At 50.5% G+C, this 11989-nt stretch overlaps 1 long non-coding RNA gene across 1 annotated transcript; it reads left to right on the forward strand.

The window, feature by feature from the left end:
* Positions 1-46: 46 nt before the first annotated feature.
* LOC140637698 (uncharacterized) lies at positions 47-8439 on the forward strand. The gene is made up of 4 exons (XR_012034766.1): positions 47-704; positions 6105-6262; positions 6678-6791; positions 7395-8439. It is a non-coding gene; the product is annotated as an uncharacterized lncRNA (long non-coding RNA).
* The last annotated feature ends 3550 nt before the right edge of the window (positions 8440-11989 follow it).

The following is an 11989-nucleotide window of genomic DNA, read 5'->3' on the forward strand; positions in this document are numbered from 1 at the left end:
GCAGCAGGACCCTGCACCTGCTCATCTGACAAGGCTGGTGTGATCATCCACACGGTGATGGACAGTCACTGCTCTGCTAACTGCCCTTTCCACTCTAGCGTGGATGGTACCTAATCTGAGAATCTTTGGTGATGGCAAGAATTCGCCTCAGCTCCCTTTCTCCTGAAACCTAATCCATGACCTGCTCAAAGGAGACCAAAGCCCATGTCAAGGCCTCCCTTCCCCTTGGACTTGGAGCTGAAGTTCAAGAGGAATATCTGGAGAAGTCCCTCTGGCCTTCTTGAGTGGCCCCAGACCTTTCTTGTTTCTCCTTTTTTTTGGAATCTCTAGGTCAGAGGGAGGTGGGTTGGTCCTCTTCCATCTGAGTGAGTTGATGAGGCAGAAGAACCAGGAGTCCCTCACGGGTGGGTGACTGGTGGCCCAAAGACAGGTTGGGGAGGGCATGGGGGCAGGTAGAGTTGGGGCCTGGCACCTAGTGGATCTAAGTGCATCCATCTGAGAGCCCGCTGCTCAGGGAGGCCACCAGAGACACGTGGCACCCGTACTTTCTGAGAAGAAATTAGGATGTGCCTCTGCCCCAGATCTGACCTGGAGAAACCACCTCATACCTTTGCCCTGCAGAGAACTGGCCTCTCCCGGGATCCCTGAGCGCTGGCCTCTTCCTGGGGGTTGGAAACCTAGTGCTGAGAATGTCAACCTGCAAGGTAGGAGCCGTGGGTTTGTTCAGTTTTGGTACCCTGAAGGAGTGTGTGTGTGTGTGTGTGTGTGTGTGTGTGTAGAATGAGCATCCAATCATACATTCACTTGTTCAACACACTTGTACTGGGCCCCTGCTGTGGTGCAGGTAACATGCAGGACTCGTTATCTTACTGACCTTTCTGATTTTGTGAGGTCATGCCTCTCACCCCATTTTACTCCCAGTGACCCGGAGACTGGGAGAAGCCAAGTGTGAACGAAGCGATGTTAGGGTTGGGATGAGGCCCTAGCTCTTCTACTCAAAGTCAGTTGCCTACCTAATGTAACGATTATGTCCCCGTTTTGTGTCAGAGTCTGGGCCAGGGGGTCTAGACAGAGCATCTTCTTTAATCCCACCTTTGGAGGTTGGCAGAATTTGCCCAACTCTACAGATGAGGCTGTGGGGGCCCAGAGGAGTTCAATGGCAAGCCCATAGCCACTCGTCTCTGTGCTATAATCCCTCCCTGCCACCTCTGCTCATAATGCATTTTTAGAAAACCAGCCATATTGAGATGTAATTCATATATACAATACACCCATCTAATGTGCACAATTCAATGGTCTTTAATATACTTATAGAAGTGTGCAATTATTTCCATAATACATTTTAGAATATTTTCATTACCCATAGGGAAACCCCACAGCCTTGAACTGTCACCTCTCCACCCCTGTACTCCTGGGCCCAGGGGCAAGCACTAATCTACTTCTTATCTCTATTGATTTGCCTATTCTGGAAATTTCACACAAGTGGAATAACACAGTATGTGGTCTTTGGTGACTGGCTGTTTTCATTTTGTATGATGTTTTCAAGGTTCACTTATAGTGTAGAATATATCAGATCTCTGTGCCCTTTTATGGCCGAATAATATTCCATACTGTGGATAGACCACATTTTGTTTATCCATTCATCAGTTGATGAACTTGTAGGTTGTTTCTATTTTTGGCTATTATGAATACTGCTCATGATGCATTTTTAAAAGAAAATAGGAAGCCAGAAAACAGGGGAGACCCAAAGCCAGCTGCATGCACTGGCGATCTAGACAGCAAGGACTGGCTGGTCTGACAGTGGTCACTGTGGGGAAAGGCTGGCCAAACCTCCTTCTGGCCTGGGGTTGCCCCCAGGGCTTATAGGGCCTCGCTCAGGGTGGCTTCTCTAAGGTGGGCTTTCCTCTCCAGGCCACAAGCTTTGCGACCTAAGTCACCAGAGCTTGCCCAATGGGAGAAGCAGGTGCAGTATTTTCTCTGGACACTCCTGCTGCCATCATCCCTGGCATGGCCTTGCACCCCAGCCTTTGAATCAATTTAACACTGGCCAGGGAGCAATTTAACAGGTTCCATAGGTCTCTGTTGCTCTGCTGGAGAGGAAATTCATTTGCAGGGTAATTTTTAAAGCCTTTTATGTAAGTCTTATTCAAGAAATGAACCTTTTGATTCCTCAAGGAAGAAAAGGTAAAACTTGAAAGGTGTTAATTACCTTGCCTATGAAATGGGCAAAATATGAATTCTGGCTCTAGGGGGAAAGATTGTTGGCACATCAAGGACCCATACTTCTTTATTCTATGGCTGGGATGATCAAAAGTTGATGGAAATGTGGCCTTGACCCCAAATCAGGCACGTTGCCCACATATAGTTGGTTCCCAAAACATTTTTTTTTAATTTTTTTTTAAAATTTTTATTTATTTATGATAGTCACAGAGAGAGAGAGAGAGAGAGAGAGAGGCAGAGACATAGTCAGAGGGAGAAGCAGGCTCCATGCACCGGGAGCCCGATGTGGGATTCAATCCCGGGTCTCCAGGATCGCACCCTGGGCCAAAGGCAGGCGCCAAACCGCTGTGCCACCCAGGGATCCCCAAAACATTTGTTTTTTAAGCCCCAAAGACTTCCAGGCAGTCTCCAGCCTTGTTCCCAATGGCAGCAGAGAACAGCCTGCCTGCTGCCCTGGGGACTCTGCTGTGTCTTCCTGGTGCTGGTCAGGGGTTGCCTAGCCATGGAGGAGGTAGCAAGGGAGAAGGAAGGGGAGACACCACAGGGTGGCCCATGGGTGTTGGGGCTGCACATAGGAGGCTCTGGGTTTGACAGTGGTGGCATCTGGGAAGGGTGTTATCTTAGAGGCCAGGTGGAATGGTGATGGCTTGGAGAAGGGGACCCTTGAGTTCTCTGCCTATTGGTGGGAACCTTGAATGATCTTGGGGGCGTGAAGAAAGAACACGTTCTGATGGGACCTCAAGCGGTGGATATCTGTGGGAGAAAGTACCAGGAGCCGTGTGCAGGAGCTATGATGGAACAGAGCATTCTGTACTGAATCATGGGCCTCATGACTGCAGAGTGATACGGAAGGGCCGAGGTGGCCCAGCTGTCCTGCTCACAGGAGTCATAACACTGTAGCTATGAGGAATCCTGAATTAGAAAATGTCAATGTAGACCCAACCAAAATGAGAAATGGACAAGAAATCAGCAATAGAAATTTTCTGGGCCAGGAGATTACAAAATCTGATGATTTCTTAGAAGGAATAAGAAGGAGGCAGAGGAGGAAGGGAGGAGGGGGAAGGGAGAGGAGCAAGAGGAGGAAGGGGAGGAGGAGGGTGAGGAGGAGGAGAAGGAGAAGAAGAAGAAGAAGAAGAAGAAGAAGAAGAAGAAGAAGAAGAAGAATTATCATCAATCTACCCACACTTGTGGTACCTGGAGAACAGAGGCCTTCCTAGGGCCACCTCTAGGAGGATAGAGATGACTTGGTGGCTTTGAGAGGGGACAGATCACCAACAGCTTCTGCTGACACAGCCACAGAGCGAGCGTCGATTGGCAGAGAGCAGATATCTTCTAGGTGTGATACTACACCTGCCTTCTCACATGGGTCCCCCTGTGTCAATAAACCTGAGGTTACCAGATGTCCCATGGGACCTGACGCTTCCCCAGTGCACCACAGGGGTGTGTGTGTACTTAGGCTGCAGTGTGGGGACTTCAGAGTGAAGTGTATGTGACAAAAGGAGGCCTTTCCTAGAGCCATTTCAGGGCCCTGGGGACCTTGGCTTGTCTCCAACTAGCTACATAGAAGGAGTCACGATGGAGTCTTGGGTCCGCAATGGGGTAAGCAGATGATGTGTGCTAAGAGCTTAGCCTGGGGAAACCATGGAGCTGAGAGAGCAAGCACAGGGCAGGAGCCAAAGGGAGCTTCTGAGCTTGTGAATCTTTGGGGCTTCTCATTGGGGAAGGACTAGGTTGCCTCGCGGGGACTCCGTCTGCATCTGGGGTCACAGCTCACAGACAGCTGTTCTTCAGGTGCCTGGGGGCCATTTCAATGCTGTATCAACGTGTGGCACATCAGAGCCAGAAGCCGTCTTAATAGTGGGGTCCTGGAGCTTTAAACAGGCCCTAGAACTTAAAAGCTTTCTCAGAAGGAGTCTCCGGGAACCCAGGAAAGAGAGAAAGAAGGGGCAACAGGTTTGCCACCAGCTGGTCTGCATGGAGTTTCTGTGCAAATTATTAAAAGCAGCCCCCTTTGGGCAGATGTATCCCTCAGGGCACGTGTCTGGCATCAGAGAGGGTCTTTGTGCAAAGATACGGGGTTTGGCAAATAAAGCACAGGCTGTATTTTTGGTGCCTTTGTGCAGTCTACAACCTCCTCATATACAGCCTGTGGTAGGCTGAATAATGGCCCTCCCCCCCCAAAAAAAATATATATATATCCCCATCTCAATCAAGGAGATGGGGATAAATGTTAACCTTCCCTGTAAAGAGAACTTGCAGATGTGATTAAGTTAAGGACCCTGAGATGGGGAGATTATTCTGGATTGTCTGGGTGGGCCCAAAATGTCATCACAAAGGTCCCGGTGAGGAGAGGGAGGCAGGGAGTTCAAAGGAGGAAGCAGGAGGTGCTCCCCGGAATGCCATTCAAGGAAGGGTCCTGTGTGAGGGAATGCAGGGGCTCCCAGAAGTACCAGAGGCAAAGAAATGAATTCTCCTTAAGTCTCCTAAAGGAACTGATGCTGTGTCACCTTGATTTTAACCAACTGAGCCTGATTTTGGACTTCTGACCTCAGAACTGGAAAATAATTAATTTGTGTTGCCATGAGCCACCATGTGTGTGATTCGCTGCAGAGGCGGCCTTCTTCCTTCAAGCCTTCGCTCTGCATCTGTGATGCCTGTTGGGGTTTCAAGTTTGATTTTATTCCACGGAGAAGGAGAACTGCCAAGGCCGTCTAAAAACACAGCGATGGAGGGTGGATGAGTATCGTTCCCCAGATTGCATTCACTCACGTTGATAACCACATTTTGGTTGTGGGAGAAAATCTTTCTTCTTAGGAAATGCACCCAGAAGCATTTAATATGGTGTGTGGAACTTATTCTTCAATGAGTCAGAAAAAAATTGTGTGTGTGTGCACGTGTGTGCGTGAAAAGAGCAGATGATAAAGCAATAGGGCAAATGTGCACAGTAGCTAAATCTCAGTGAGAGTATCTATACATGTTCTTAGTGCTGTTGCAACTCCTATAAATTTTGGAATGATTTCCAAAGAACAAGGTTAAACAAGCCGGCTGTAAGAAAACGCTCTGGGAGCAGCAGTGTGGAGATGATGGGGAGCTTGCACAAAGCCTCCAAACCTGTCTGCAGCTGAGCCTAAGGTGGAGCCCCGGGCTGCTGAGTTCCAGGATGTGCTTTGATGTGCAAATACCCACAGGAAGTTGTAGTACATCTAACCGGCTTGGGCTAAGGTGTTGAACTGCTTCCTGGGCTATTCTCCTGATCCTGAAAGCAGTGTGACTCTGTGGGTGGGCACAGGGGAATGGTCTGGAAAGGAGGCTGAAGGCCCAGGACCTGGCCGACCTGGCCCATTTTTCTGAGTAGTCCTACCTTGCCAGGATCCTACTAGGACATTATTTGCTATCGTCCTGAGTGTCGAGAGGTATTGGGATTCATTGGATGTCCTTCCGCTAAGTCCTGGGATTATTGCTATGTTCAATCCACAGTGAATGTTCATTGCACACTTATTATAAGGGCTGGATGCAGATAACACAGCGTGTTCACAGTGTGAACAGGGGAAATGGGGCTTGTGTGGAGTGTACAGTCTATGGGAGAGAAAGATCCAACAAACAAAAAAAAGAGAACTATTTTGCTCAGTTGACAAGGGGTCACATAGAGCAGCCGTTCTCAACTTTTTTGATTGCACATCTATCAAAAAATACCAAGCACTTCATACATACACACACACACAGACATATGCATATAAAATTGTTTGCAAATAACATGCAAGCACCGTTATACCAATGCATTATAAAATGTACATAAAATAAAAATATCATAAAATGGAGTAAACAATAGTAGGAACGGAAATTCTGCTGCTTCTTGTATCACTGTATCGTCTCTGGCCCCCCAGAGTGTGTGTCCTGCTCTCAGGACCCTGGAGACAAGAAAAGGTAAGGGGCTTGCCCCAGACAGGATGTCCAGGAAGACTTCTCTGAGGAGGGGTCGTTTGCCTCAAGACCTGACCAATGAGGAGGAGATGCCAAGAGACCTGGGGAGAGAGCCTTCCAGGTAAGGGGCCAGCAGCTACCAGGCCCAGAGGATGCAGTGGGCTTGGTGTTCTGAGGAAGAGACAGAGGGTCAGGGTGTCTGGAGCAGAGGGGATGGAGAGCAGAATGGCCAGAAGGTGGTCTGCGAAGAGAGCACAGGCGGGATTCAGGAGGCCCTCCGGCAGCGCTGGGAGTGCGGGTTTAGTTCTGACACCACGGGAAGCCCGTAGAGGGTTGCCAGCAGGATCGCCCAGTGGTCATTGGTGCATTTGAAATATTCTCACTGGCTACTCTGCAAGAAGGGACTGTGGGTGCAGGATCAGAAGCAGTGAGACCAGGCAGGAGCCTCTTGCTCCAGCGAGAGATGACGGTGCCTTGAATTTGGGCCGTGGCCGAGGAGCGAGTGGGAAGTGGATGGCCTGGGATATGTTTTGCAGGCAGAGTTGCAGGTCGGACACGGGCGAAGAGTCAGAGCGGACTCCTGCACTGCCAGCCTGGGTACTGACTGAAGGGGAAGTTGAGGCTCGCTTGTGCCCCAGCCGGGGGAGACCGTGAGTGGGCACTGTGTGTGTCTGGGAGGCCGTGTCTGCATGTGGGGACGGTGGGCCTAAGCTGGGCGGTCACTGGGGAGAGAGATCAGTGATGCGGGCCTGCGGGTGGTGTCAGAGGGCAGCCTGGGGCCAGCAGGGGGCCGCTCGAGAGCCCAAGAAGGGAAAAGGTGCAGGAAGGAAGCAGGGAATCACCAGGGAGGAACTGCACCGGAGGCTCCAAGTGCTTCCCAGAGTCAACCCTGCGGCTCCCACGCTGCCAGGCAGAGCGGTTTGGCGTGCAGCAGTAGCCCCAGGCCCGGGGACTGGCAGCTGGGAGGCCCTCAGCCCCTTTGCTCCAGAAGAATGTCAGACTCCGCCCCTGGCAGCAGGTGGCTGGGTTGGAAGCCGCCAGGCCAGGCCGGAAGCCACACTGGCCCGGGGAGGGCGCGGACACCCGCTCCGGCTCCGCCGCCGCCCTCCTGCGCGCTGCAGCTGCTTCCAGGCCCTGAGCTCATGACATCTTGACGAGCGAGGCAGCCAGCAAAGCCGCTGCGGCCCGAGAGCCGAGAGCCGGGGCTGCCCCGGGAGAGCCCAACACGTTTCCACGGCTTTGCCCACGGACAGGTATGAGGGCCAGCCGCAGATTCCCCCGGCTCGGAGCTGCAGCTTATTTTCTTCTAACGGAGCGTGACTTCGACGTCAGACTCCCATTCCACCAACGGCAGAAGGCATCAGCACCTCTTTCAAGTCTGACTTTATCGCTGCCTGGGGTGGCATCCAAATGCCACGGGGGCACGTGGGTCCTGGCTGTGTCCGGCTGTGTGTGCCGCAGACCTGAGTCCCTCTGGTCTTCTGCCATCAGTCCACACCCCTTCTGCCTCCGAGACCCCCCAGGTCCACCAGCTCTCGCTGCTGCCTGCATGTGTGGGAGACATTCCCCTGCACCCTGCTTCCTAGGCCCTGAGAACTTCTGCTTCAAGCTCCCCTTGGTACCTGTGTTCACTGACAGACTCTTTTATGCTGCAACGTGGCCCATGGGACCTGCGACCCCGACGGGGCTGCTCCACCCCGTTGCACCCCCCTGCAGACACGAGGCTTTGGCCCCACCGCACTGGGCCGGGCAGTCCTGAGTCTTCTTGGTTTCTGACCAGGGACCAGGAGCTATGTCTCTGACTGATACGAAGAACCAATTCCTTCTTCACTCAAATAGCATCTATTGTGAAGTGAAAGTCACCCACCCCCCCACCTTTGTACAGCGCATAGAACTCTGATGATGGTCAGTTTTGTGTGTCAACTTGGATGGGTCAAGATATTTGGTCCAACATTATTCGGGATATTTCTGTGAAATTGTTTGTTGGATGAGATTCATATTAAAATCTGCGGACTTGGAGTAAAGCAGATTACTCTCCCTAATGTGGGTGGTGTCCTCCAATTAGTTAAAGGCTGTAATAAATCAAAGATGGACCTCCCCAGGCAAGAGGGGCTCTGCCAACAGACAGCCTTTGGGAACAGAGACTCTTCCCCGAGTCTCCCGCTGCCAGCATACCCTCCAGATTTTGGACTTGCAACCTCCACAAATAGTATGAGACAATTTTTTAAAAATAAATCACTCCCTCCTTTTCTCTCTCTCCATGCCATTGGTTCCATTTGTCTGGAGAACCCTGCCTAATACGCCTCTGATAGACTAAGGATTTGGTTTAATACTCCCTTCTGGAGGCAAAGCACATGGACTTCTACATGGGTGGAAACTCGTTCCACTTTAGGGCACTCCAAACATTTCATGGGTTGGATTATGCTGGGGCGACTCTGCATGGAAGCATCTCTTGGGGAAGTCCATCTTGCAGATGGAACATGGCATTCCCTCCAGGCACAATGGTTTGACTTTTGAATGCCCTATGTGTGCTTACTCAGCCAAGAGAAGCCTCAAGCCATCTGAGTCCACCGCCTCTCCAGGACCTCAGGGGGCTCTAGGATTTGGCACCACATCCTAGAGTTGCTGGGCGACTGTGGGACCAATGCCGCCATAGGTATCCCCTGGGAAAGGCCTCTTTGGGATTCAGGTCCCCGTCTTTGCGTCCTGGAGCTTGAGCCATGTTGGACCTCTAGACATGCTGGCCAGGAGGGTCCACCTCACTCAAAGCTCAATACCACTGCTGACCCTGCACACTACATACATGCAGTGTATTTGTAAGCTTTCTGGGCTTTCCAGGCTTCTCCACATCAACTGCTCCCTTCTCTTGGGAGCCTCTTACAGCTTCCCCTTGAGAACACAGTGCTTTTTTTCTCCTTCTGTCTCCAGTCTCCAGCACGAGGCTGAGAAGGTGATACATAATTCATATTTGTTATATAAATGAATGAATATTCCTGGTCCTGTCCTATGGCCAAAGAAGCAAGTTTATCACAAGCCGGAAGATTTCTTTGTTTTGTTTTTTTTTTCTTTAAGATTTTATTTATTTATTCATGAGCCACAGAGAGAGACAGAGACATAGGCAGAGGAAAAAGCAGGCTCCTTCCAGGGAGCCCGATGTGGAGTTCAACCCCAGGACCCCGGGGAACATGACCTGAGCCAAAGGCAGCCACTCGACCACTGAGCCACTCAGGTTCCCTGAGCGGGAGGATTTCTACTTTATGCTGAGACCACTGCTGGGATCAATGCCAGGATGTTGGCTCTCTCATTACTCATCTTCCTGCCCAACCCCACTGCCCCAGGTGCTGACCCTGCCTAGGAATAGTGGCTTTTGCTACACCTGTCTGGTGTGATATGTCATGAGGTCATTGCAAATACCCCAAGGGAACCTCCAGATTCCATAAGCACACCATCTTTCCCTTGTTAGTCAGTATAATGGGCATCTCTTGAGAAATAGGTTATTTGTGTATCCAGGAACATTTGTAGTGAAGTGTATACATATGTTGGCCATTGCTTTGGATTGCTCTTCAATTTTATGGAGATTAGGTTTCTAGAGTTTATAAATCTTTTTTTTTTAATTTTTATTTATTTATGATAGTCACAGAGAGAGAGAGAGAGAGAGGCAGAGACACAGGCAGAGGGAGAAGCAGGCTCCATGCACCGGGAGCCCGACGTGGGACTCGATCCCGGGTCTCCAGGATCGCGCCCTGGGCCAAAGGCAGGCGCCAAACCGCTGCGCCACCCAGGGATCCCCCACGGTTTCTAGAGTTTAAAAGGAGCTGTAGGAAATCACCCCATTGCCAATGACCCTCAGGTGTTCTCCCTCACCCAAAAGGTAGCACTTTTGCAGAAAAACTGGAGGGGCACTGAAGCTGTGGCAAGAAGCACACATTTGGAGCCACTGGTTCCTGGCAAAATGCCTAAACTCCTTTTCACAAGAACCAAGGAGGACTCAGTCTGAGACTCTGGCCAGAGGTCAGAGTGAAGGTGGGATTCCATCCTGTTATTTGTAGAGACAGAGCCAGTCTGAAAATGGGGAAGGGCACTCAGCAAGGTTAGTGACCAATACCAAAGGCCAAGTCCATGGGCTAGGACACAAGAATGCATAGCCAATTGGAATGGAGTGCAATTCAAGCAAAGGGGTGTCTGGGGGCAATAGTAAAGATTGGGGTTTAACCGGCTGAATTGCACCCCTTCAAAACTCATATGCTATAGTTGTAACCCCTTCTTCCTCAGAATGTGATTGTATTCAGAGGTGGGGCTTTAAAAGATGTCATTAAATTAAAATGAAGTCCTTAGGGTGGGCCCTAATCCTATATGACTGGTGTCCTTATAAGAAGAGATTAGGATGTAGACACAGATGGAAGATCATGGAAAAGACAACTGTCAACAGGCCAGAGAAGAGAGAAGGCTTCTGAGAAGCAACCCTGCCGACACCTTGATCTTGGACTTCTGGCCTCCAGAATGGTGAGAACATAAATTTCTGTTGTTTAAACCACCCTGAGCGGCTCTAAGGGGCGGACAAGATGCTCTTGTGCTAGTGCTGCTGGTCACCAATCAGGTGAGTCAGAGCTGGGTGGGGCTGGGCTCAGGGTATGAGGTCCAGATGGGGTGACTGTTATGTGGCTTCCTTGAGTTTAGGGAAGAGGGGACAGAGGGTGGCTGTGAATGTTGCCCGAGGCAGAGTCCTCTCACTGCTCAGTTGGGAGCGGGCCTTGTGGGGGTGATGGCTCATCCCCTGCTGACCCTGCTCTGAGTTCTGAGCTGTGTGTTTCTCTGACTCAGCCTCTGCACCTGCTTTTCCTCCACACTTGGCTCTTGATGGAGCCAAATAAGATGGATAAAATGGAGACTCACTCGCTGCTCAAACTGATGTTGGTAGAGACTTGCCCCATCACCCGTGTATCACACCTGCCTTCTTGGTTCAGACTGGGCTCTGTTAGGGCAGAGGGCTCGCTTGCATTGAACACTGGCTGCTGGAGGTCTAGTATGGGTGTCGTTTGCTTTGTAAAGGGCTGAGCTGGAGGGATTTAAGTGTGCCTGTAGGCTGGGTTCATAGGTGCTTACCTACCCTGTTTCTAGGTGAAAATAGGCTAATCAGAAGAGTTTTCTCTCACAACTGTTTTTATGTCGAAAGTATTTTATGCCCCCTCAACCAGCAGAGCAGTGACAACTTTAATCCAGCGTAGTAATTCATCTTCGTACAAAGGCTCATAAGTGGTGGTGTGTTTTACTATCTGCGTCCTCATCTGGGGCTCGTAAACACCCCAGGAGACAGGCAGGATGCGCAGTTGTTATCCCTGTCTTACCGATTGGGGAAAGTAGTCAGGAGGTCTAGGGTCTGGACACTCCACCTCTGCTCTGGCACTCTTTCAATTTCTTGGTGTTTGATTTTCATGGAGAATGCTTTCCCACTGAACTGCCTGGTTTTGCAGTGTGTACTCTCGCAGAAATAGCTAACCTGACCCACTCTTTGACCAGCTACAGACATGTGGGATGCACGTTGACCTTCTATGTTCTGCAGCGGTGGGAAAAATCTTTGTTGTACCTCCTGCCTCCAGCTCAGGGAGACGAGAAAGGAACTCCAATGCTCACAAGTGAGAGTCCACCTCACTGTGCATCAGAATCACCAGAGAACTTAAAACGACTTTAAAAACCAATGTGTGCGGGTCCCACCCGGAGGTCTGGTTTTGATTGGCTGTTATTGTTGCTTCTTTTAGACACTCCAGGTGGTTCCATGCAGATAGAGTTGAGTACCACTGGGCTAAGTTCTGATGCATTTTATCTGTGGTCACCAGTTAAGGAAGCATCC

Source organism: Canis lupus, chromosome 8, assembly GCF_048164855.1.
Source record: "Canis lupus baileyi chromosome 8, mCanLup2.hap1, whole genome shotgun sequence".
NCBI classification, from domain to species: Eukaryota; Metazoa; Chordata; class Mammalia; order Carnivora; family Canidae; genus Canis; species Canis lupus.